The 27,739-nt window shown below is 43.0% G+C and overlaps 1 protein-coding gene and 1 pseudogene across 2 annotated transcripts in view; both read right to left on the bottom strand.

Moving 5' to 3' along the window:
• Positions 1-24,367, bottom strand: part of CPQ (carboxypeptidase Q) — a 338,008-nt gene extending 313,641 nt beyond the window's left edge. Inside the window, exon 1 of one of the 2 annotated variants that reach the window (XM_036337810.1) lies at positions 24,203-24,367. The gene's annotated coding sequence lies outside the window, so the exon portion shown is untranslated. The remainder of the gene's footprint in view (positions 1-24,202) is intronic. The other variant, XM_036337808.1, reaches the window with a different exon arrangement.
• LOC118670770 overlaps positions 1-25,899 on the bottom strand; it is a 57,143-nt pseudogene extending 31,244 nt beyond the window's left edge.
• Between the last annotated feature and the right edge of the window lie 1,840 nt (positions 25,900-27,739).

Raw genomic sequence — 27,739 nt, 5'->3', positions numbered from 1 at the left:
ATAAGATCACAAGAGTCCTTAAAAATGGCAGACAGAGGCGGAAGAGTCTCAGAGGGCGATGTGACTATGGAAGAAAAGGACAGAGCAATGTAACGTTGCATGGAAATGAAGTAAAGGGCCATGGACCAAGGAATGTCAGCTGCTGAAAGCTGGGAAGGGCAAGAAAACGGATTCTTCTCTAGAGCAAGCATGGCAAACTCACGGCCCGTGGGCCGCATGCCTCATTTACTTGGTCCGTGTTAGCCTTGAGTTTGACATGCTTGCTCTAGAGCCTCCAGAAATGAAAGCAGACCTACTAGCACCTCGATTTTAGCCCAGTAAAACCTGTGCCACATATCCAACCTACAGAACTATAAGATATAAAATCATTAAATAAAATGGTTGTTTAAGTCATTAACTTTATTGTTATTTTTAATAGCAGCAATGGGAGACTAATACAGTTATCTAGAACTGTGTTATCGAATATCATAGCCACTATCCACATGTTATTATTTAAGTTCATTAAATTAAAATTCAATTCCTCAGTCACCATAGCCACATTTCTAGTAATCACTAGTCACCTGTGGTCAGTGGTCATTATATTAGACAATGCAGATAAACACTTCTATTATCACAGAAATTCACATCAGACAATAGTGATCTCCTCAGTGTCTCCACTCAGTCATGCTTTAAGGCCTTCACTTTGTGAAGGGCTATTTTTAAAGATATATAACCCTCTTTTTGCTTCCTAGATTAAAACTAAAAACTATATGACCCCAGGAGAAAATAAATAAATTGCCATGATATAACTAAATCAAGCAGGTTCTGGGCCTATAAGAAATGAATGATTGGATATAAATACTTTTGAGTTCAGAGAAGAGGTCTACAATGACTATACGATGAATATACATATTTGAGTGACAGCATTGTAGATGACATTTGACGTCAACAGCATTAATGAAATTGTCTAGGGAGAGAGTACAGAGCAAGAGAAAAAGGATTTCATTCAATTTGAGCCTTGAGGAACTTTAACTTTTAAAAAGTTGATAAAGAAGGATGAATAGGGAAGAATCTTAAAGAGAGAGGGAGCTAAATTATTGATGCTTTGCTTCTATGGATTCTCTAAACATTTCTATTGTCAGTTGCTCAAAGATATTTCATCTACCTTGAACCTACCTCTATAATGAAATTCAATTTTATTTACTGTATTTTAATCATTATTCTTTTTGTCTGTTTCTTCTATTGCCTTTGAGAACAGGGACTTTGTTTCTTAAAATTATACCTGAAACTTTATCATTGGCCTATTATAAAAAAAAAAAAAAAGAAATGTCATTATGGTTTCGCTGAGTCAAGCCACGGGTTTGGGAGAATGTATTTTCCTTGAGCTCAGAGGTTTTAATTTCAGTTTTCTCCTACATTTGTGACTATTCCAGAAGGTCATGGTTGCACAAAATAGGAAAACTGAATAGCAAGACTATTACTGCAATTTCAAATTTACAAAGAACTATAAAAGGGTGTGTGTAATGACTATTACATAAAAATATCAAAATCATTTATTTCCTCCTCTATAGCTTTCCTGGGTTTCATTCACAGTACTGATATAATAAAACCTGAAGATGTAAAGCACCTAGCATCAATGATGAGGTCATGTTATTCAAAATTATACTATTGCTTAAAATCATAACTTCCCATTTTAACATTAAGCTGTCATTTTAAATGTATGCCTTCAAATATTTAACATTTGGTCTTCATGCCCGCTCATGTGGCTCCGTGGTTAGGTGTCAACCCAGGAATCAAGGAATCACTGGTTCAATTCCGGGCAGGACACATACCCAGGTTGCAGGCTCGATCCCCAGTAGTGGGCATGCAGGAGATAGCTGGTCAATGATGTTTCTTTCTCATCAATGTTTCTCTCTCTCTATCCCTATCCCTTCCTCTCTCTCTCTCTCTCTAAAAATCAATAAAAACATTTTTTAAAGATAAATAAAATTTGGTGTTCATTCATGTATACAGAACTTCGTCAGTGAAATTTATCTTGTTGAAAGTCTCTCTCCAACGTAGCCCCTATTTCAGTTACACTCTCTACCTCTGATGCCCTCCAGGTACTGACCCCAATTCTTAAGAGCTGAGCCCCACTCTTCCCCAGCAACATGCAAGTCATGTTGCTGTGTCTCCCCAAAGCTAACAAAATGCTCAGTCACCCCAGACATTTGGAGAGGAGAACTATAACAGGCAGCACAAAAGCTAACAGATACAGGCTGAAGGACACGTACCTGGCTTAAAACAACAGAGTCATTGGTTCAAAACCAGGGACTCAAGAAAAAGTCCACAGGTCAAGTAAGCATAAAATTCCATGGGTCAAGTTAGCATAAAATTCTTCAGGTCAAGAACAAACAGGCAGTCTTAAAAAAAAAAAAAATCAGCCAGCTAAGTACAGGCAATAAGGACCAACCAGCAGTGGACAGCAAGGCTTCACGGCCACTGCTGTTTGCTTCAGTCCAAAACAAAGCACCCAGCGTAGGATGGCAGGTTATCCTCGCACAGTCACCCAGCAGGAGGAGAGAAAGGCCCTCTGACCTTTGCACGCTGTTCACATTATCTTTTGAGATTCATTATATATATTAAAAAAATAATACAGAAACCTCATTGCCAAAGGTAACAATTCTATGATATGAAATGAAGTATTTCAGAATGGGAAATGGAGAAGAGAGTTGGTAACCATACAAAACATTATTAAATCCTGGGTAAAATAATGCCTGTAATTGGGAAACATGCTCCTGGAATTCTTTGGTGGAAAAAAAGGAGGGTTTTCAATAAAATCAGGGAGAAGCAGCAATAGGCAGGCCTGACGGAGAGAGAAAGGAGGGCAAGGCCTGCTGGTAGACCTGAGCAGGCTGGGCTCCCGATTGGTGAGGTGGGCACCAAATTCTCTTCTGCAGCAGCTTCTGGGAGTAACTTCTAGCAGCCCAGGGTCGTAGGGTGGGGAGGAACCCATGCAAAGACAGTACACATGAAGAATTTGGACTTCTCTGCCCCTCAGAAAGCTTCCCATCTGCTTGCTGATGCCTGAAATCACCATTTCACAGTTACAGACAAAATGCTTAAAGTAAAATACAGAGAAGCTATGTGAGGAAAACTCTGTCTGTTCTTACTCATCTTTCCTAAGGAGGATCTTTATTCCCACTCAAACACAGACACATTCCACATCTGCTAAGCAATCAGCGTGCTAGATGCTAGGGTTTCAAGCATGATTTTGAGGTGAAATCCCTGCTCTCAAGGACAATACAAGGAGCAGACAAGAAAATTAATGATTAAATAGAGTAAATTAAATTGAGTCCTATTATAGGCTCAAGGTGGATGAAAGTATCTTTAGGCAACTGACAACAGAAATGTTTAAAGAGGCCATAAAAATAAAGAATCAATAATTTAGCCCCCTCTCTTTTATAGATTCTTCCATGTTCCTCCTTCTTTAGCAGGTCTTTAAAAGTTAAAGTTCCTCAAGGCTCAGACTGAATGAAATCCTCTTTTTTCTTAACTCTGTACTCTCTCCCTAGACAATTGCATTAATGCTATTGACCTCAAATACCATGTACAATGCGATCACTCAAATGTATTCATCTCAGACCTCTTCTCTGAACCCCAGAATATCTATATTTAAATATATGTATTTGACACCCTCACCTGGATGTTTTACAGGTACTTGAATTCATGATTTCCAAAACTGAACACCTGCTCTTGAAGACCATGAGTGCCGGAAGCCGGTCCATCCTTGCTGCTTGACACAGTCGCTGCAGGAAAGAAACATCTGCACAGCATATGTTTCAAGGGACCTGGCGTATATAGCATACTGTTCTTAATATGTTTGCTCCCCTTAGCGCTGTGTGTTTTAACCAAGGTCACCTCTCCAAGAAAGGTTATTTCCCCAGGTAGGAATTTTTCCCTCAAGTCAGGGAGGGGATACCTCTCCTAGAAAGGTTGTTTCCCCAGGTAGGAATTTTTCCCTGAAGTCAGGGAGGGGATGAAACTCCTTAACTAAGTGCCAGGCGGGTAGTTAATCACTACAAACAATCATGCTTAAGCTACATAATCTTTACTCCCTGGAATGGAGATAAGAAACGCCCTAACCTTTGTAATAGAAATTGACAGGATTAAAATCAACTGGTATAAATACGGATGTAACAAAACAATAAACAGCAGAACTTCGCTGGAGATCCAGACCAGAACTTGGCTGGAGATCCTGGCTAGAGATCCTGGCTAGGCTGCTGATCAACTGAACGTTGTCTCCGTGTCATTCCTTCTTCGCCGACTCCGTCTACACCTTTAGGGACCCCTGGACCTGCTGGGGTTGGACCCCGGCACATGAGCAGTCACACTCAATTGTCTCCCTTCAGTCTGTAGAGCCACAAGATCAATTTTCTGTTTACAACTAAACTCCAAATCCTTACACACAGCCTCTTAATCCCCAAATACCTTACCCTTTCCTATCTTCGGGGGCTCATCTCATGCACTGTCTTCCTCTTGAACCCCAGATATGTTCAACCCCAGACTTTATCTCACCCACTCCAACATGCCATGCTTTGTCCTGTTCTGCCTGGAATACACCCAACTTGCCCCCTTTAGCTAATTTTTCCTTTTTCAGAGTTCAACTCAATTAGTATTTCCTGAAAGACTTATTCCCTGCACTAACTTAAAATCTCTAGGAATGCACTTCATAGCATAACCATAATTATAATTAAATAAGAATAAACATTTATTAAGCATCTACTATTGGGCCAAACGCTATTCTAGGTGATGGTGATTCAGCAACAAGACAAGTAAGGTCTCTGCTCTCTTGGAACTACATACTTATATAAGGGGAAACAGACAATAAGCAAATAGACCCCAAAAAGGGCAGTATCATTTTAGGTAGTAATATTAGAAAAATAAAACAAGTGATGTGATAGAGTGTGGCTAGGTCAGGAACAGGGCCAAAGGAGTGAGTACGCACTGCCTTAGATGGATTGCTCAGGGTCTGCTTTTTCTGAAGGAATAAAGCTTCAAAAGGTGGGGACTTTCTTTACTGCTATATCCTAAGTGCCTGAACATAACAGGTGCTCAATGAATATTAAAAAATAAATGTATGAAAGATGTTGCTTTCTAAATAAAACTATTTTCCAATATGCCAAAGAACAGCTGCAATCTCAGGAAAGTCACATTTTTATATTATAAATTACATCACCAGTACATCTTCAAATACTTGTTGAATAGGTGAATAAATGGACCTATCCATTTCCATAGGTCCATACTTATATATAAAGTCCTTCATGGATCAAAATCTCTTTATATAATCTACCTAAGTCCCTGATTCTTGACCTCTTAACCTCATTATAGCCAAACTGACTTTAGGGTACCCACCCAAGTGGCTGATAACCTCTTTGTTTACCAAAGTGCTATTGGTAAGTCAACAATTCACTCTTACCCAAGACAGATGGACCCTAATCTTATCAGACAGAACTAAGAGAAATAAACAATCTATACAGAAAACAATATATAATTCCTTCAGAAAATACCAATAGCCAATGCTCAACAAATAGTATATAATCAACTAGGCAACTTTGAAAAACCTGCTTACTATATAGACTTTACTAGAGGCTCGATGCACAAAATTCGTGCAAGAATAGGCCTTCCTTCCCCCAGCTGCTGCACTGGCTTCCCTCTGGCACCAGGGACCCTGGCTGGCTTCCCTCTGCCCTGGCTTTGTCAAGAAGGACATCTGGAATGACATTTGGAAGGACGTCTGGTCTAATTAGCACATTACCCTTCTATTATTATAGGTGGCTTATTTAAAAAGGAAAAATATTAATTCCCAGGTCCATTCATGTATTTATTAAGATATAGAACACTAAACTAGGTTATCTTGTAGGCTTGAAGCATGCACTTACTCATTCATTTATTCATTCATTCATTCACCAAGCATTTGCCTAGAATTAACTGCTTGCCAGGTACCATGTAAGATACTGTGTATGGGGTTTTATGAACTGAGGAAATAAAACCTGTTTAGTGGCAATGCTTAGCAAATGACCACATTGCTTAAGAAGATGCTATGTATCTAGCCAAACTTATATTGCAGAAAATATGTATTCTCATCTTTGCCAGAGAAAGATATATACTGGAGTCTCATTATTCATGGTAGTTATGTTCTATAAAGTTGCTGTGAACACTGAACTAGAGAATACTGAACCATGGCTTCTAGGGAAATACAGGGTTAGGTTCCTGAGAAACTCGTTACATTTTTGTCAACTTATCAATACATAACCCTGTTTTATGCGTGTTTCTTTTAAAGACACCATATTTAATATCCATTGATTTATTAACATTGAACTCACAGCCAAGAGCCCTCTCTCTAACTCATGCCTGAACAAAGCTCATCTACTTTCTATGCACATGTACTTCCTATGTAAGACACCTCACATCCTGCTCACACTTAGAACACTAGGAAGCTCTTCAGAACCACACTCGAGGTTCCATTTTAAGTAATGTAATCACCCCAAAAAAGCATAAAAATGTAGCACTAAATAGACCACAAAGAAAACATTTGTTTATAGTACATTTGAAGAGAGAAGAGAAGGGGAGAGGAAAGAAGAGGAAAGGACAGAAGAGAAGAGGAGAGAAAACAAGAAAAATGCATGTATAATTCTTGGGTTTGAAACCTGGTTCTACCACTCACTAGCTGTGTGCTCTTAGGAAAGTTACTTTATGGTCCATCCATACCTGTTTCACTACCTCATGGAATTGTAGTGACGATTAAAAGAGTTAATAGAAATGAAGTGTTTGTTGCGGTGTCTGGCATAGAGTAAGCACTATTTAAGTGTTAGCCATCAGAATAAACATAAAACAATGGGAAATTACCTTAAACTTTCAGTAAAAATATGTGATGGCTACAGAAGGGGTATTCAATAGCTGCAGCTCTCATTCACCTTTCTTCCTCTCCTCCCTTTCCTCCCCATCCCTTTTCTTCTCTCACATTGCTTCCTTCTTGCCTATGCCTCATACCCCGCTGGAGGCTCACACAGGACATTGGAAGTTTCCCTCCTTCAAAGAGTCTGCTGACCTAGAAACAAAGTTTGCTCTGCAGACAAATAGCTCCCATTCCAGAGTAAGATGGCACTTCCTTCCAGTGCAGATTGGACGGCTTCTGGGATGAACATTCTTCCCTGCTGTGTACCCAACAGCTCTGCCAAGGAAAAACTGACCATCTTCAGGCAGAAGGACCCTTCCTATTCACTCTGGAGCCCTGCATATGCCCCCTTCCATGCCAGGAAGGGACTAAACAGTTGCCATCTTGCCAGCACAACTTCACTTTTCAGCGGGTCACCAAAGAAGTGAGATTTCAGACAAAATAGACAGATGAGGAGCACGCTGAGAAACTGACAAATCCAAAGCTGGGGTTTCTCAAAGCAAACCTCCCGCGTGCATGCTGAGCTGGAGGATGTGGACAGGAAGTTTGGGCCAGAGCCCATGAGCAGAAGGGAAGATATACAATGGCTATTGTACCAACAAACGTTCCTTGGGTTGGGGGCAGGGAAAGGGTCAGAAGCAGAGACACTCAAGCCAAACCCAAGTGGTAGGGCTTTAGCTGGCAACATGAAAACCCCTCCTGCCAAGGTTGCCAAGGAACACGCTCACAAGGCCAAGAGTATGTTATTCAGAACGTCTTCCCAGTGAACTGTGTGTGGCACTTGTGGGGGCTGGCTGAGCCCTGTCTCAGATCTCCTCTTTGGAGCTTCCTCATCTTTCTGATCATGACAAGAGGCCCCCTTTCATGGTTTTCATAGTATTCTCTTTCAGTTAGGCACATTTACACTTTCAAAATAAGCAGAAAAATACTTTGAAAATGTACTGGCCTTCATTGAAAAAGGTAGTTTGGGACTTAGAACATAGCAACTACGTATTTGATTGGACACATCTAACTACTGGTAACCACACTTGATAGCTCTATTGGCCATTAGTCCTTGACTAACAGATCCATGTCCAGTTATAACAATCATTATTCCCCTTTCAAGGATCCATGCTGCAGGGATCACACTAGACCAGCCGTGGGCAAACTACAGCCCGTGGGCCGGATCCGGCCCGTTTGAAATGAATAAAACTAAAAATAAAAAAGAACGTACCCTTTTATGTAATGATGTTTACTTTGAATTTATATTAGTTCACACAAACACTCGATCCATGCTTTTGTTCCGGCCCTCCGGTCCAGTTTAAGAACCCATTGTGGCCCTCGAGTCAAAAAGTTTGCCCACCCCTGCACCAGACACTTCTCAGAATTTATTTCATTTAATCTTCTCCCAAATTCCTAGAGATTGATGTCACAACCCGTCCCCATTCTACAGCTAAGGAAACTGTGCAGAAAGCAATTTACCAAAAATCATGTGGCAAGGAAGTGGCTGAACAAGGAACCAAACCCAAGTCATTCTGACTGTAATAGCTATATTCTTTCTACTATATTGTACATAACCAGGTAACTGTATGGTCAGAACTCAATGGGTAACTTCAAATGATTTCATTTCAGTTATGCTGTAGTGAATTACGGTTCCTTAATAATACCTGAGGAGGGTCCACTATTTTCCAATCACTTTCAGTTATTAGAAGAGTCACATTCCACTATTTAATACTGAAATACTTATTTTTTAAATTCCAGTTTAACGCCCTTGCCCTTCTGTGTCCAGAGGGCTGGCCAAGTTTCAGGTCAGGGCTTGGAGGGAGCAGTCCCAAGGTAATGGGAAGAGTCCCACTCAATAATCCTATATAATAAAGAGCTAATATGCTAATTAGACCGGGCGGCAGAACAACCTTCAGACTATCTTCCAGAATGACCGGTGGGCAGGGCCGCTTGAATGAATTTTGTGCATCGGGCCTCTAGTTGCGATATAAATGCTGTCCCATTGGTCTATGTCTTTCAAATTTTAGTTGAACTTCATGGCATGTAAACATGAAGCTTGAAAGAGTCTCTGGCATGATGAACAGCTTGGGTGTGGCATGGTCTCAGGAAGACACCACAGTGGGGTGAACTATGTTAGGCTAATTGAGTGACAGATTTTTGCCCACCTGTGCTGGGCTGGCTAGGTGGGAGGAGACAAAGGAATGTATCTTCTGAGAGATATGAATTCTAGCAGAGAATAGAGATAGAGGAACATATTAAGGGAAAACATGGTTTGAATTTATTTGATTGCTAAAGTTTTGATACAAGAGTGGCTGAGTAAAAAATAAGCATTTGCACAAGGAACAAGCAAAGACAGGGATAACAAGCAAACATCTACCAGGATAGCACAAATGAAGAGATTATGCCCAAGCTGAAGGGGAAAGCCACGTGAAACTTCTGATGAATTTGTATTTACTTCAAAATTTTTAAATGCTGTGTGGCTCAAAGAGAAATGCCTGTTGTCAATCTTTGGTTTGGGCCACTAGTTTGATACTTCTGTTATATTAGGGCTGAGGAAGCCTTTTGTGTGGCCACTTTGCCTTTTTGATGGCTGGCTTTTATTTGGGATTGCCACTTATGTTGGACAGTAGGGCAGTTCTCGTCATCAGTTTCAATGTGAGTGAGATTCTTCTGAGCCCACTGGAAAATTGACAACATTAAAATACAGTTTGCACTGAGGTACTAGTCTTTCAACATCTTTTGAAATAATCTATAACCACAGCTTCATGTTTACATGCCATGAAGTTCAACTAAAACTTGAAAGACATAGAGCAATGGGACAGCATTTATATTGCAACTAGAGGCCCGATGCACAAAATTCATTCAAGGGGCTCAGCCCTCGCAGCCCAGCTGCCTCATGGCCCCACCCACTGGTCGTTCTGGAAGATAGTCCGAAGGTTGTCCTGCTGCCCAGTCTAATTAGCATATTAGCGCGATTGGCCCTGTTCACTGACCAAGCCTAGGGACCTCACCTGTGCATGAATTTTGTGCACCAGGCCTCTAGTTTACAAATAATAAAACATTGGGATACCTTCATAAACTCATTAAGAGCTCTCAAAACAATTAGAAAAGACCAATAATGCTTTTAAAAAGATTCGAACAGACAGGGTCACAGAAAATACAAATGGCTCTTACACATAGGAAAAGATGCTCAAGATCATTCCTGATAGAAATGAGAACTAAAAACAAGATACCATTTCTTTCCGTCAGATTGCTGAAGATCATAATGTTTGGTACACACTGTGGTACAGGAAAATCGGGAAACAGACGCAATTACATTTTGCTGCTAGGAACAATCAATTTCTGTGGAGATCGGTCTACATACATGCATGTACATTTTAACGCAAAATTCCTCTTCTAGAAATTTTCCTACAGATGGGCAAAATGATCTATGTACAGGGATACTCATTGTTATATATTTGTAATAGCAAAGGTTCGGAAAAGCATAGCTGTCTGTGTATAGCAGACTGATTACATAAATTATGTACATCCAGAAGGTAGGGCATGAAGCTATGAAAAGGAATGAACTGTTCTCAGCGAGCAAATATTGAACAACCTCCAAGATGAAACGTCAGAAGAACAAAACAAGGTGAGAACAAAATGTACAGACAGCTACCATTTAATTACCAAGAAAAAATAAAAAAGAATATGCTCTCTCCAAGGATACACAAGCCACTAATAACAGGGGCGTCTCCATGGAGAGTAACCCAGGGGCTTAAGGCAAGGAGTGGGGTGTCCACTTGCATGTGTTACCTCAAAAACTATAACAATTTTATATCCCTTTTTATATGCTTCCTTTTATCTGCTTCATGTAGCCTCTCAAACTCTCAATAAATATATACTTAGTATTTATTCTTCCAAAGAGGAGGTCACTTGTGTGGGTATTCTTGTTTGAGTCCAGGGAGAAGAGGGATAAATATTCTTCCTTTAAGGGTATCAGTGTTTCAGTTTTCAGTGTGATTAGGACTTCCATGAGGGGAAGAAAGGAGACACTTCCTCTTTTTAAAGAAGTCCTTTCAATCTATTCTGTTCTTAAGCAAATCTATAGCCAAACATCAAAAGGTGTTTTTTTTTTCCTACCTTTGCAAAGAAAAACTGTTTTTCAAAGGCACTTCTTATTTTACTAAAAAGAAAATACAAATGAAGATTTCCAAAGTTCCGTGGGATGTGGATGTAGCCGGGTACGAAGAAAGTATTTATGTCAAAGAAACAACAAAAAAAGATTTTGTTCCCATTTTGCTAGAATCTCTTTTTTCTTTTAGCCGCTCTGCCAAGTTTCAACCTGGAAACGTGTGCCTGTAGTGGATGCGAGAGATGTGGAACTGTGCCTAGAGAGATGCAAATCTCATGCAACGATTCTCAGCCAGGTATGCGATATTTTTTCATTATTTTAAGGCCCCGCAAGCATTGCTTAAGGAAACGTATAATCTTAGTAACACTGACTCATGGTAATATAAAAATTCTCTTATGTCATGAAGACTTACACAGTAGACCACAAAATTATACTATTCGGCCATATAGATCTGACTTTAATGAGATGTAAATGAGCATATTTATTAGACAGTTTCAATAAGCCCACAAAGTGTTTTAAGCACAACATCATTCGGGGAAGGACAAAAACATCAGAAAATGCATGCACTTCAGTCCTTTCTACTTCTCAGCCTCTCTTCCTCTTTGAAACCTTTTCTGTTTCCAACCAGTTTTTCTAGTGGGAGGAATCTAAGTTGAAAGGCCAACGTTGGGTATTTGTGATGCTGAAAATTTTACGATACCATGATAATAGTTGATACTTTGCATTCCAATTGATATTTCTCTTTCTTTCTCTCTCTCTCTCTCTCTCTCTCTCTCTCTCTCTCTCTCTCTCTCTTTCTCTCTCTTTTCATCTTCTTCTCTCTCAAAATAAATAAAAACATAACCTTGGGTGAGGATTAATATATATCCCAGTGGTGGCGAACCTTTTGAGCTCGGCGTGTCAGCATTTCGAAAAACCCTAACTTAACTCTGGTGCCGTGTCACATATAGAAATTTTTTGATCTTTGCAACCATAGTAAAACAAAGACTTATATTTTTGATATTTATTTTATATACTTAAATGCCATTTAACAAAGAAAAATCAACCAAAAAAATGAGTTCGCGTGTCACCTCCGACACCCGTGTCATAGGTTCGCCATCACTGATATATCCTATGATCCATTTGTTTCTAGTCCAACAATTACTTGATAAATAAGACTTTTTATTATGACAATGTCTCCCATTCCTTCACTTTCTTAAAAGTAATAGAAAAGTCTTGTCAAGCTGTTTTGTTTTCACTTTAACCTCCCTATTCCTCAGGGGGCGCCCGAACCTAGCATTTTATTGGAATTGCTTCAGTGCGGCATTTGAGCCCCTTCTTAGCGAGCAAGGCAATGTAGTGCTCATACCAAAGCTGCCCGGTCAGACTGTGGGCGTCCTGCTTAGAGCCCTCAAGTTGCTCACCGCCTCTGTCAGAGGAAGAGCCGCAGTCCTTAGGCGGCCCACAGGCCCCTGCTGCCCCGGACCTCGTCTCCGCTTCTCCCTCCCTCTGCTCCCCTCACTCTGCACTGCGCCCACCGCCGAACCTCTGCACTGCTGTTCGCTCTGTTTGGAACAGTTGCACCCAAAGGGGACACAGTGCCTTCAGAATCCACTTTGCTCAAAATCCACCTCTTAGTCCACCTTTCCCTGACCACCATATTCAAAGTGTCAACAACTCCACCGCAAGCAGTCCTTCACCTCCTCCCTTATGTACTTTCCTGCATAGACTACCTCCCTTTCACACACTACAAAATTAACGTATCCATTTAGCTTGTTGTCCATACTTCTGGAATAGAAACTCCACGAGGGCAGGGATTGTCATCTGTTTGCTCACTGCTGTACGCCTGATACCCACAACAGTGTCAGGCACACGGTAGGTGCCAGAGTTGCTGCACAGAACTGGTCCAACTGTACTACACAACCTTAGAGCAGGGGTCCTCAAACTTTTTAAACAGGGGGCCAGTTCACTGCCCCTCAGACCGTTGGAGGGCCGGACTATAGTTTAAAAAAAAACTATGAACAAACTCCTATGCACACTGCACATATCTTATTTTGAAGTAAAAAAACAAAACGGGAAAAAATGCAATATTTGTATTTGCATGTGGCCCGCGGGCCGTAGTTTGAGGACCCCTGCCTTAGAGGTCAGTCCAGAGGGTCTTGGGGCGCTACATTGGAGCAGCCCTGTCAAGGCCCTCAGAGTGTTAACTACCTGCTTTGCGGTCTGTCATACAGCAACATTCAGAAATAGCCTGAGGTGTCCTTAAAGCTTTATTTTTGCCTCCTCTTTGTTTTATGGTTTCATTTTGCTTTTATGGTTTCATTGCATAGTAAGCTGGTATTGGATGCTATACAGAAAAACAATAATCTGGTTCTATAAAAACAGAAATCTTCATTTATTTCACCTAAATTTGTAGGAATTCCTCTAAACCATGAGGTCTGATGGAGTCTGTTTTTCTGCCAGATCCCTGAAAACCATTATTAGTGAACTATATCACTCCAGTTATAACTTGGATGTGAAAATAGTTCTCCAAAGAGATTCTACAAGTGAACTGATAATTAGGGGAAATCTAAGATGCTAAACTTCCATATATTCCATAAATACAAACCAAAGAAAAGTTGGCTAGAACTTTATTTTCTTTTTTACCCAATTTTTGGAAATAAATTGCAGATTCCTCATATGACTCTTCATTCACTCCAAGCACTGGGATTACTTGGAAGAACATCCTTTTAAATGTACTACACTTAAGCAAACCTCAAAGTGATAGGTTCCTTGTTGCAACTGCCAAACCTTAGCTGGGCCATTTGCTTTTCTTTTGTTGTGCATAATTCACAAGGATTTGACAACACAATGGTTACTACTGTAATGGAGCTACATATCCTGAGAGAGGATATTCTTCTTGGCAAGTTAAGAGCCGAATGGGATTACAAATACCACTTTACACCACAGCTCTTACAATCCACAATGGAACATTAAAACTATTGAAAAAAGAGAGTTATGTCCACTTCCTCAGACATACTTGCACAAGCTTTTTAGACTTACTTGCACATGCTTTTCACACACACACACACACACACACACACACACACTTTAGTTTGCATGTACTCTAACTCTTATGCTTCTATCATTGTATTATAATGCTGAGTGCAATGCAAGAATTCAGAATAGATAGTTGCAGGCCAGAAAGTATATCCAAAGTGGAATTATTTCAGTTTAGTACTTTTTCCCAATAAACAATCACTCAGTTAGCAACTATTTATTTAAAACCATATGCCCTAAACTTTGCATAATACAAAAGAAGTGAAAGACCAAATTTCTGCCTTCAGAAGTACAAAATATATTGTGGAGACCAAAAGATATGCAAAAATTAAAGAGAAAATAATCAGTAATAATAATTAAGTGTAAGAAGAGAATGTGAGTGATATGAGTAGTTTGCAAGGACTTCATAAAAGATGTAGGACTTCAGTCAGACTTTGAAGTATGGTTAACATTTGGCTGATGGAGGAAAGCAAAGAGAAGGGCATTTCAGGCACAGAGCTCCCAAAACTCTTGAAATGTCCTAAGTGATGAGAGCAACAAAGGTTAAGGAGGTGATTTTTGGACCAGGCCTAAGGATTGGTTGTCAGGAGAATCAACCATCTGATTAGAGAATTGAAACTATCAGTCCCACACACCCCCAACCCCACCCCAACATCCAGGGAAGGGTCTGGGGCTAGGGATTGAGTTGAATAGCCAATGATCAATGCTTTAATCGATCATGCCTATGTCATGAAGCTCACATAAAAACCCAAAAGGCCAGGGTTCAGAGAGCTTCCAGGTTGGTGAACACATGGAGATGTGCACTCTGAGAACATGGAAGCTCCGAGCCCTTTCCTAATGCCTTGTTCCATGCAACTCTTCCAGCTGGCTGTTCCTGAGTTATATTCTGTTATAATAAACTGGTGATCTAGTACAAAAAAATAAAAATGTTTCTCTGAGTTCTGTGAGCCACTGTAGCAAATTAATCAAATCCAAAGAGGGTGCTATGGGGACTTCTGAACTATAGCCAGTCGGTCAGAAGCATAGGTAACCCTGGGCTTGTGGTTGACCTCATAGTGGAGGGCCATAGTGTGGACTGAGCCCTCAACCTGTGGGAACTGATGCTATCTCTGGGGAGAGAGAGAGAGAGAGAGAGAGAGAGAGAGAGAGAGAGAGAGAGAGACCCAAAATGGAGTCACCTATGCTGAGCTCACATCACCAAACTGAGACTTAATGCCTAAACTAACTGCAGTTTCAGCCTCTCCCAGGAATGTAATCCTAACCAGTCAGCCAGGCATGTCCTGGTCAGCATGAGTGAGGTCATCCACCTGACAGACCCCTGCTGTCCCCCAGAGGAAGGTGACCTTGCCTGAAACCATCCAATCTTGCTAAATAACTTCCTTAGTCCCCCACCCCCCTTTCTGCCTTTAGAAGCCTTTTCTTTTCTAAAGCCCTTCAGAACTCCTTCCTATTTGCTAGAGGGGATGCTGCCCAATCCATGAATGGTTGAGTGAATCCAATTTTATCTTTAAATTTACTTGGATGAATTTTGTGGGGTTTTTTAACAATAGCATCAGAATTGAGTTGAATTGTAAGACACCCCGCTGGTGTCTGAGAACTGCTTGGATGTGTGGGGGGAAACCCATATTGCTGAAACTGGTCATCAGAATCTTACACACCTTCTCTCTAAAGTCTTTTCTTGCCTGCCCTGGCCAAATCAATCACCTCCTCTGCTTTTTCCTCTCCCTTCCTGCCATTACCCCCACTCTCCTACAGTCATCTTGCGTCAGCTCAAGCACCATCTTTCCCAGCATCTTTTCCCTGACCTGCCTCCTCCTCTTCTCACAGGCTGTGTGCAATGTCCTCTTTGATTTCCTAGCACCTTCTGCTTACCTCCCTTCAAAGTTTACCACAATCTAAATAGAAATTATCCAGATTATGTCACTAGGCTTAAAGCTTTTCAAGGGAAAGATCGAAGTGATGTGAATGATCTGCCCAGCAGATAGCAGAAGCTCAAGAAACTGTGTTTCCTTCATCCTTGTATCTCCATCACTCAACACATACGTGGCACAGAGTAGCAGCTAAACTGATGTTGGCTGTCTGGGTGAACAGATTCCTGCAATAAACTGATTGTATAGCACCCCCCACCCCCACTCCAAATTCATATGTTGAAATTCTAACCCCAATGTGATGGTATTAGAAGGTGGGTCTTTGGGAGGAAATCAGGTCATGAGGGTGGAGCCCTAAACATGGGATTACTGCCCTAATAAAAGGGACATCAGAGAGCTCTTCAGCCACGTGGAGATATGAGAAGATGGCAGTGTGCAAACCCAGGAGAGGATCCTTACCAGAACCTGGCCATGCTGGCACCAGGATCTCAGACTTCTTGCCTTCAGAACTGCGAGAAACAAATGTCTGTTGTTTACAAGCCACCCAGTCTATGGCGCTTTGTTACAGCAGCCTGAACTGACTAAGACGCCTCCTCACCTACAATCTGACTGTACTTCTACACACCCAACTCACCATTTCAAGACCTTTTGAATTTTCTCTGTCCTTTCTCCACCACCAACATTTACAGAATTATGCCGAATGTCTCCACTATAGACTAAGGCTGTCTGATCGCAACTAGGTCATCTACATTGCTTAGCAACCATTACATTTATCTTCAGCTAACCCTATCGAATTCCCCAGCATAGCTGCTACAAAGGTTTTCCATTCCCTGTAAGGCCCAAATTCCACCCCCACCCCCCTCATGCTCTACCACAGCTCTCCGCGTCTACATAAGTGAGGAGACAGTATGACCTCGAGATGCCTTGGCTTGCTTCATCTTCACCTCAAAACTACAGTCCTTCTCAGCTCATGTCCCGGTGAAAGAATTGCCCTCCCTCCTTTCCAAAGCCAAATTTTCTATTCACAGTATAACCATTTTCTACTTTTTCTCCCTCTCGTTGGCTCCTTCCCTTCACCACAGAGGAATGCTTAACCGTCCTAACATTTACTGAGCATGTACAAAGAGGCAATTGCTACTGTAAGCAGTTTACATAGAACATTTTATTCAATCCTGACAAGAACCTTTGATGTTCCTGTTATTACATCGCCTCATTTTATGAACTAGGAAACTCGAGCTGGTAGAACTGTGAAATTTACTCAAGGTCACGAAGCTTCCCACTTCCTCATACACTTGACCTTTTCTAAAGAAGAACTTAAATGGGTTTTTTCTCCCTACTTCCTCTCTTCCTCGGTTTCTACATCATGTTTCCAGAAACAATCTCAATGACTTATAACTGAGCTTTTCTGTGTATGTCAACAAGGATAGGGAACCCCCGGGTTCGATTCCAGTCTAGGGCAAATGCTTGGGTCGTGGGCTCAATCCCCAGTAGCGGGCGTGCAGGAGGCAGCCGATCCATGATTCCCTCTCAACACTGATGTTTCTATCTTTTCCCTCTACCTTCCTCTCTGAAATCAATAAAAAATGTTTAAAAAAAAAAAGAAAAACAAGGATAGGGACACTTATACATTACAGATACATACACACACAACACCACTATCAACATTGGTTCAATATATATCTGTTGACATGTAAAAAAGAATGAATTCAGTACTTACAAGAATTATATTATTAAAACTGTATCAACATAGCCTTTTTCTCAGCTGCTATCACTTTTATAATTCTTAATCTCTATGAGTTTAGAACTGTACAAAAGAAACTAAAGTGTTCAGTGGGTTTTTGAAAAGCGCTCAGAGCCTGGGCCTTTTTCTTCAGTCGCCTAACCCAATCCCCTGGTCCACCACTTGGCACAGTCTCCGTGGCTTTCAAGAAGAATTTTCTCTGAACACGAAGGACAAGATCAGGTCCACAAAGGAAGAGCATACAACAGTATCAGCTGAAACTGCTTCCCCTTCAGAAAGGCCAGGCGGACACCAGGTCAGCCGAGGAAACAAACATTTCTTCCATTGACAAGTGTTTAATTGGACATGTTGAGTACCTAATGTCATGTATGCAGATGCAAATGTTTGAAGGGTTGTTTACAGTGCAGTTGGTGCCAGACAGGCTCCAATGCCAAGCCAGCACACAGCCTCCCATTATTCTGCTGGGCTCAGCTTCTAAAGATGTTTCAGGGCTCTCTGGGCCTTGTAAATTTCCACAGCCAAAGGCTCCTCTGTGTTTTCAGAGCTGATTCCTTCTTTCCCCCGTGAGCAGACTATCCTTCCCCTGAAAAGGCTTTGGAGAAATGATCTGAGAGGTCATTATTCCATCTCTGGAAAGTGAAGTTTTAGTAGTTTTGGGAAACTCACAAAAAGGAAATGTCACATTCTAGATCCCTGCCCAGACACTGGGTCTTAGCTGATATAACTACCAAGAACTGTTCCTGTTATTCATTGAAACAACAGCTTACTAAGTCAGAAGAGAGAGGAGTCCACCTCAACACATTGCAGACGGATCACGAGAATTCTCATGTTTTCATATTACACAGTGTGTTACAAAGAATCATATTTTAAAAAGATATTAGATTGTAAGAACATGTAATAAATAACTTCAATATGCAATGGGTATTTAATTTTAAGGCGTGCCTTAACATTTATGTAAAACGCTTTTTGTACTCGTTCAATAGAAACTTATCTGGCCACTGGGTAAAGCTAGCAATAAAACTACTGGTCCGAATTAACGTGCCAGCTATAAGGAAGCACTTTGGTTGGGAGATAAACAAGGATATATCTCCAATGGGGGAATCCATTCACCTTTAAAGAAAGAAAAGATAGAGAGAACTCATGGACATGGACAACAGTGTGGTGACTGCTGGGGGGGAAGGGGTGCATATAAGTGGAAGAAGGCATAGAGGAGATAAATAGTGATGGGAAAAACAAAATAAAAACAAATTCAATAACAACGAAAAATATTGAACCATACTCTGCTTTGAAAAATGCAACACAATAAAATATGACATTATTTTGGTATGATGCCTTCACTGTATCCTCTTACCATCGAATACCTTCTTCAAGAGGAATTTTTAAAAGTTTAAAGTCCTAAATTGGAAATACACATTAAGAACATTGTTCATGTATCATTTAAGGATATTTAATACAAGAATAAAAGTTCTTCCACTCATTTTATATTTGATAAGTTTTTTTAATCCAATGGGCTCTACTGTGTAATAAGAAAATTACTAGTATGTATGATGAGTTCATTCATTTTTTTCATACTACAAACACTGATTACCTACTATGCTAATATAATTTTAAATGGTCTCTAATGATTAGGGGACCAACTCCAATCCCTGTCTTCATATTTGATGCTCAAATTAGAAAAGACTTGACAGCCTAGCCAGCTGACTCAGTTGGCTGGAGCATCATCCCTTACACCAAAAGGTTGTGGGTTTATTTCTGGTCACTGCACATACTGCACATACGTAGGTTGCAGTTTGATATGAAATGGATAGATGTTTCTCTCACACATCAATTTTCTCTCTCTCTCTCTCTCTCTCTCTCTCTCTCTCTCTCCCTCCCTCCCTCTCCCATCCTCTCTCTCTCCAAAAATCATTAAAAACATATCCTCAGGTGCAGATAAAAAATAAAAGTCTTCACATGTAACATAATCAGTATAGGTATAGCTTACTGCAGAGGTATCTTGCTTTAGGCAAAACCCATATATGAAAATCTGAATTTCTCCAACAATATATGGGTGATTAAGTTCACTTTATAAAGGGGATATCTGCCTCAGAGCAGAGTTAATCATAAGACTGTTTCATATTGTAGACTTCTACCATATTGAAGGTGTCATTCCACAGATATTCTCGATATACAACCCTTCATGACCATCCCTACTGCATGTAACAGAGTCAGTGCTAAGGATCTTTTCCATCACCGCCCCTCACCCCAGATCTTGGCTTTGTTGGCCCTCAAATCATCTGGTGGAAGGGACACACTGTAAAAGGCCGAGGTTCCAAGGCAAAGCAAGGCCCTGGTACAATGAATAGAACCGAGGGTTGAACGTCTTACCAGCCATAGCATCTGAAGCAAACTCAGCCTCCTAAACACCCAGATTTTTGTTTCTTAAAAAAAAAAAAAAAAAAAAAAAAATGATAATAGTGTCTGGATGCACCTGCTTCTGAAGGCTCATGTAACAATCAAATTTTTTAAATATTTTAAAGTATAAGGTGCTCCACTAATAAATTCTCTCTTACCAAGCAAGTCTAATGCCACAATACTCAGAGAACACTGCATCAATCTACCTTCTTTGTTAGCAGCTATTTGTCAGAGAATCCATTAAGTGTTCTAAAAATTCCTCCCAATCATTCTCCTTTTCATTTTATCTTACCCTACCTTTGCTATTCTTCCCTTAGTTCAAAGTCTCCCGGCACTTTCTCTGCAAAATAACATCAAACCCCCTGCCCAGTGCCTCTGAACAATCTCCTATCTGTCTCTTCCTGACAGGTTGAATAAGATGAGAAATGAAAGCTTGTGGTATTCTTACAGTAAGAAGTAACAGTTCTTTGGAAGAGCCAGCTCAAGTTTCTTCTCTGTACTCCAAAGCCGCCGATACCTGTGTCCTTACCCATCCACCCTTTCTGCTATGCTCCTGCCATTTACTCTTCTTTGTTCCTTTCAACTACTCCTACCCGTGTTGCTGTTTTGCTTTCTCTTGGTGGCTTTTACTAATGCTTCATTGTTTTAAGTGCCCAACCCTTTTCCTTCACTGGAACTTGCATAACAACTAGAGTTCTAAGGAACTTACCTTAAATATGATGTAATGGTCATTAGCCGAGTCTGATGTGTGTGGGTTTTTCCTTCTTTTTAAGTGGTTTATGGAGTTGATGTGTCTTTTTAGGCTGAGGACCTGTCATAACCTTTGGCAGTTCTCAACTGTATGATGTCATAGTACAGCTACCGTCAAAGCTGTATCCTGGGCATCTCTCCTGAATGTTCCACAGTGACCTCTATGCACTGTCTTTCTCCCCAGACCTCTTCCCCATCTTATATCCATTATTCTCATCAGTGGCATCTCCATTCCCCTGGTCAAGTAATTCCAATGCCTCGGAATTACTGTCAACCTTACTTCCCATATCCAGCTAGTCATTAAACCCGACCCTCTCTATTTTGGGAGTATCTCTCAAACCCAGGCTAGTTTAGACCTTTACCCTATTTCATGTGGACGACAGCAATAGCATTCTCATGTTCTTCTGGCGTCCTTACCTCTCCCTCTGAAACATCATTCATGGAGCTATTTCCTAAAGAAAATTCATGTAGCATCATCTGCTTAAAAATTCAGCTTAAAGAAACTCATAAAAAAATATGATAGAGGCTGTTGTAAAATCTAAATAGTGTAGCATTCAAGGGCCTTCGTTCTCTGGCCCCAACCTCACAAGACCTCTCCTGAGGCCGCCTCTTCCTGGGAGTGCCATGCTCACACCTGCCTCCTTTTCCTCGCCCAGGTAGCTCTCTCTCTGCTTAGAACACCCCTCTTCCTTCCCTTGGTCTTTAGGCTTCAGAATCCACCCACTCAGAGAAGTCTTCCTCGGCTCTATCCAGACCTCTTTCCTAGGAGAACGAGTGGCAACTACTTCTATGTCATCCGTGGTGTAATTATGTGTGGATGGGTCACTTTCCTTTCCTAGTTAAACTCAGCGTCTCATTCACCTTTCCCTGGCACATAGTACACACTCAAGAAACGGTTACCAAAAGTTAATATGTGCTTAACAAAATAACTAAAGAAAAATTCCAGAGATCTAGACGCACACCAGCCCAACTTCTCTGCTGCATTAACAAAACAGGGCTCAGGAATACAGAGAAAGGACTAATAATCTGGCGATAGCCAACACACGAATGGGTTGTTTATTTTTAAAAGCTAAGTGGGTTAGGGAGGGTAGGGGGAGAAGAAAGTACATTTTAAAGCTCTGGCTCCAGGGCAAGTAATAAAAATTGTTGCTTTAATGTTTTCTTCATAATATTGTGAGCAATGAGAAGGTCTATTCCATCACACCAGCCTTCGGGGCATAAAATTTCAGCCTCCTGAGCTAAATCAAACTGGCATCAACTCTCGGTTTTTCAGGCGGCCGCAATTGGTCTCTGCCTTCCATGAGGCTAACCTTGACTGACAAAGAAGAAACAAATTAATTTTCCACTTAATTTATGAGCCCCTCTTTTGCTCTTGTCGATTAATTATATGGGTCGACATATAAACTTATCTTGCATTCTTCTACCTGGATTACAGCGATTGCAGGCATTGTACCTTGTCTGCATTAGTTGTCATTCATATATAGGAAGAGGTTGGCCTGGACTCCCATCCAAAATTCACTTACCCACAATGCCCCAGGGACCACATTTTCCAACATCACACAGGCTTTCCCTGGACTATCTTTTGGGGAGAAACCCTGCCTCCCTCTGCCTGTGTTTTGAGTACCTAACTTTTCCATTTTCCAAGCACTCTTTCTATTTAGGAAGGTAACAGGGATTACAATAGTATTTACCTCTTAGGTTTACACTAAGAATTAAACGGGGCAATATAAGTAAAAAATCATTTGGGGTTGAGGGGACGACGCGTGCTGTGTTCAGAGGGAGCATGGCTCTCAGGGGCAAGGGAAAGAAGACAGGGAGCGAGGGAGCTTGGGAGATGCAGCTGCAGAGTTAAGGCCGCATGGAGTTTTGTTGCCTTCATTAGCCTAAGAGCAGTGGGAAATTACTGAAGTGTTTTCAGCAGGAAATAGACGGTATGGTCAGGCTGGGTTGCATGGAAAAACAAGTTAGACCCGGGACAGGGAGCCCGTGGTGATGCAGAGTGAAATTCTGCCCTCCGTTCTCCCCACCCGCTCAGAGTCTGCTATCCAACCTTGAACTCCCAGGCCCTTAGGAAGCAGATGTGGGGAAGAAGAGGAGAGAGCTGCAGTTTCTGGAGAGGAAAGGAGGCCCAAGATTGTAGAGTTCCCAAGCAGAGCAGCTGAACTAAGCAGAACTCCATGAAAACAGCCGGAATGTCACCTTTTACCCCTGATAAGAGAGAGAATCCTTGAAATCTAACTCAGGGAAAGGCCCCATCTAACCGCCCTCATCCTGGAGATTATGAAACTGAGAACTAAAGAGATCATGTGACAAGTCCACAGTGATCCGGCTTTTCCGGAACCTGGGTCTGGAAACCTAGAACCGGTGCATAATAGTCTCAACCACAGTATCTTCGTACATGTAAGTATCGCTCTCTCCCTCTCTGGACCATAGAATCAGCCTTCTCCCATCACCCACAAACCAGCCAGCACCGTCTCCGGAAAAAAAAACTTCATCATCCTGAAAATCATCCTGAAAGCAAGAGAAACGTCTGGTTTTACAAACAAGTTACAAAAAGCAGAGGCATGTGGTTCTCTGCCTTTAGATGCACCCTACCTTTCAGAAATGCATTCAGTAATATTATGGTGACAATGATTCTCCAAAAGTCCTGAGTAGAAAGCAAAACACGGACGAGAAAAAGCCTGGAAACATTTTGTTTTTAAGGAACACATATACGAAAAATCGACCTACAGGTAAATATGGGGGGGGGGGTGCTTCTGTGATTACATGTTTTCTTTAAAAACAGCATAAAACAGAACCAGCTTTCAAGCAGCCACAACAGAATGACTCCATTTACCGAAGTCCCACCATTTACAACCTTTGGGAAACTGCCAGAGATGAGTCCTCGGCCTGTGTCCGCCGCCTCCACTTGGCCCGTGTTGTGCGGTGCAGGCGCTCGCTCACTGGGCTCTAGTTCACGTGCACGCACTCAGCCTCCTTCCTGGGCTGCCCATCTACCCAGGGCCTCACTCACTCCATCTCGCGCTGAGTCCCACTGGGCACCTGACAAGTCGGACCCGCGCTGCCCTCGGAGAGCTTAGATGGCACCAATAGTGAAAGTACAAGGGAAAAGGGACAGGACCGCAAAGGGGCCGGGACAAAGCCCTTGGAGGCTGGGGGCTGGGTCCCGAGACGGGGAAGAGGAGGTGGCCTGGAGGCTCCGTGCGGGCGCAGCGGACGGTGCTGCAGCCTCCACTCCAGCCCGACGCCCGCAGCCTCCCCAGTTCTGGGCCCGCAGGCCCGTCCCCCTGTGGCCCCCCAGCCCCGTCCGTCGGGGGAGGGGGGCTCGTCCAACCCCGGGGCCGCTCCGGCCTCGGCCGCCCGCGGAGGGGCCAGGGCCTGGCGGAGCAGCGGTGGGCACGGCCGGCGGGCGGCGGACGCACCTGGTTGGGCTGCCGGCGGCGACGGAGCGGCGGCGGCGATGCCCGGGGCAGGCTCCCTGCCCAGCCTGCGGGTCGGGGCCTCCGCGCAGCCTGTGACCGTGACCGCGGCCCGGCCCCTGCGCGGCGGGCGGAAGGCGGGAAGGCGGGAAGGCGGGCCGCGGGGTGCCGGGCGGGGCTGGCGGCGGCGGGACGGAGGCCGGGCGCACCTCCAGCACAGCCCGGGGCGGGGCACAGCTGGGGATCGGGGGGCCTGAGGGAGGGCCACGGGGCGCCCTAGGGCGCCTCACCTTTGGGTCCTGAGCCCCGTGGCCTTGCTTCCCTGGGGGAGGGGGGGCGAAGGGGACGCGCGTGGCCCTCAGACCCTGCGGTGCGCACGGCTCCTGCGCGCGGTGCTGCGGCCGCAGGTCGGGGCGGCCTGGGCAGCGGGACTTTGTGCTTCACGGAGGGGCGGTGCAGGCAGGGCAGGGGGGCTGGGAAGCTGAAAGGCACCCGAGAAGGTTTTGGTGGCGCTGAGCCTGCCGAATGGTGCCCGGAACCGCACGCCTTGTGAGCTGCCAAACGCCCGCCCAGGGAAGCGGTCACTGCACCGTTACTTTCCCTCCTGCGGGCGGGCGCGGGGTAGTTAGACGGCGGAGATGAAAGGCGGAGGAGAGGAACCGGACCGAGAGATCGATCGGGAAGAGCCATTTCTCTTCAGCTTGTGCATTCATTACAGGAAGTGCCCCAGGAGAGAGGAGGCTCAGCTGATTACCCAACAGCTTATCTCAGCCAGTCACCCGCACTGGTGGTCAGAGTGTGCGCACGTATTTCAAAGGGTTATGTTTTGATAAGTTTGCATTCCTTTGGTTTAACACTTTTCTAAAATTCTTTATTGTTGAAAGCATTACACAGGTCCCCCTTTCCCCCACTGTCCTCTCCCAGCCTGCCCCCGCCCCCAGCCCCGGCCTTCACCCCACCCCACCCCCCATTGTGTATGTTCATTGGTTATGCGTATACGCATACAAGTTCTTTGGTTGATCTCTTATTACAAACAGTTATCTTTGAGAAACACGAGCAATCCAGGTCTCTCCTCTCAACCAGAAAAAACAAATCTTTTAATTTAAAAAGAAAAACCATATGCTTGTTGGGGGGTGGGGGGGAGACAGGTAAGGGAGCACAAAGCATGCAATGTCCATTCATCTGCATCCACATAACCTCAGTTAACATCTCTCTAAACCTTTAGTAACCCTGTTGCCCACCGAGTCACGTATGAACTCTGAGGCATTCAAGGTTCCAGGAAGTTCTTCTCAATGTGACCAGGGCCCACCTTCCCAGGCTTATCTGTGGTGCTCAGCCAGCTCCATGGAATTGCTTTTCCTCAAACTATCCGGAGTGAAGGCCAAGCTTTTATTATTTCCAATCTTTAAGGACTGTCAGTTTCTTAAGACATTAAAAACCTGCTAGAAAATTTTTTTTAAAAAGACAAAATAATCTACAAGTCCCAGTGTTTATTATGAGCACACAAGGATACAAATATAAGCTTACTGTTGATTTGTTTTTCTCTTCCTTTCTCAATTTTTACTCTCACTTTCGATATTCATCTCACCATGGACCCGTAAAGACTGTTCATGGGTTGGTACTGGTAACCATACTTTCATTGGCACTGACTTGTTCTCTAAGTGTGTCTGAAGCTCTTCGACTTCTGTGGCTTTTCTCATGTTATTCCTTCAGTGCTGATCAAAGTTCTTCTCGCTCAAGGTTCAACTCATAATGTAATAAAAACAACAGCTTAACAATTATTGCATGTTTTATGCTAAGACTTCACATGCATTAACTGTGAATTCTTATCAACCCTATGAGCTAGGTGTCATTATTCATTATTATTACTACTAGAGGCCCAGTGCACAACATTTGTGCACTTGGGGTGGGGGGGAGGGAAGGAGGGTCCCTCAGCCTGGCCTGCACCCTCTTGCAGTCTGGGACCCCTTGGGGGATGTCCGCCTGCCAGATTAGGCCCGCTTTCCCACTCCCTTGAGCCCAGCTTCTGGCTAAGCAGCACTCCCCCGTGGGAGTGCACTGACCACCGGGGGAAGCTCCTGCGTTGAGCGTCTTCCCCCTGGTGGTCAATGCACGTCATAGCGACCGTCGTTCCTCCATTTGGTCAATTTGCATATTAGCCTTTTATTATATAGGATTCCCACTTTACTAAAGAGGACATTGAGGGTTAGAGGGGTCAAATTATATACTAGTGAGGTACAATGTTAGCGTTCTGGACTGAACTGGCCTGACTCCAGGGCCCGTGCAGTCAGCCACGGTGCTGGGCCCTCCTCCACAAAGCCTCCCCACTTGCTTTCTGGTGGAAAGTGATCACATCTTACTTGAACCTCTCCCACAAGGTTTCCCCCATTGTGTTTTATTCATGTCTGTTCCCCACACTAAGCTTTACGTTTCTGGGCACGGTGTCATTGTGTACCGCCACAGCGTCTAGTGCTGTTCTCTCCAACTCAGCATCACCCCGTTCTCTCCAATTGACCATGCCCTCCACTATGCCCATAATACCACTGGAAACCAAGCTCACCCACCCCTTCGTGTTACACTATCTCTTGTGCTTACTTCATGTTAAGTTATAATTATTTCTTTATGTCTGCATCCCCTATGAGACCGCAGGCCACCAGCTATATTCACCTATCATACCAAAGATGTTTTTATTTATTTAATCAAACAAGCGCATCTAGGAGCCCTTTAAAGTAGGTATTATTTCATCACCGTTAACCCATGAGGAAACTGAGGCACAGAGAAGGTACTTGTAAGATGCTGGTAAGCAGCAGAATCAGCATTCCGAGCCAAGCAACCTGGCCCCAGAGTGGATTTCTGAACCACCTTGCGGTGCTGATTTTCCACTACCCCAGGTGTTCTTCCTGCTGAAGACAGTCATTTCCCATTGCTCCTGGGCTAACGGTGAAACTGCTTACGAAAGCCTATGCAACTCCATGTGGCCTTAATTCTGCAGCTGCATCTCCCAAGCTTCCTGGCTCCCTCTTGCACACTCCTACCTTCCTTCCCTTACTCTGGAGAGCCATGCTCCCTCTGAGCACAGCACATGCCGTTCCCTTGGCCTACAATGCTGTTCCCTCACCTTGTTCCTTCCTCAATCTCAAATTATCCTTCAGATTTTAGCTGAGGAAGACCTTCCTAGACTAGAGTCCATATCCTATGAAAAGGATTTTTAGTTCTTAACATAATTATCATTTTGCTTTTTATTTACGTGAATATTTGAATAAGGCAAGTCTCCCCTTTCAGCACTGTAAGCTCCATGGCGGCAGAGACTGTATTTGCCCCCCTTTATACCCTCAGCACTAAACAGTATCTGACATGTAGTAGGCAGCGAGTGAGGAAACATTCACTGAATGAACAAAGAAATAAATGGTGTTCACGGTGTTATGAAAATATAGGAGGGGCACAGTGTGGTGCTGGTATATATTTACCAACCAGTTTGAGGGTTTTTCAAAGCCCTGGTTTGTACCATTTGCCAATGTCTGTGATGTAAAGACTCACACT

Source organism: Myotis myotis, unplaced genomic scaffold (assembly GCF_014108235.1).
Source record: "Myotis myotis isolate mMyoMyo1 unplaced genomic scaffold, mMyoMyo1.p scaffold_m19_p_16, whole genome shotgun sequence".
In the NCBI taxonomy this organism is placed as follows: Eukaryota; Metazoa; Chordata; class Mammalia; order Chiroptera; family Vespertilionidae; genus Myotis; species Myotis myotis.
Note: the sequence above shows the minus strand (reverse complement) of the source record. Positions and strands in the feature narration are given on the sequence as shown.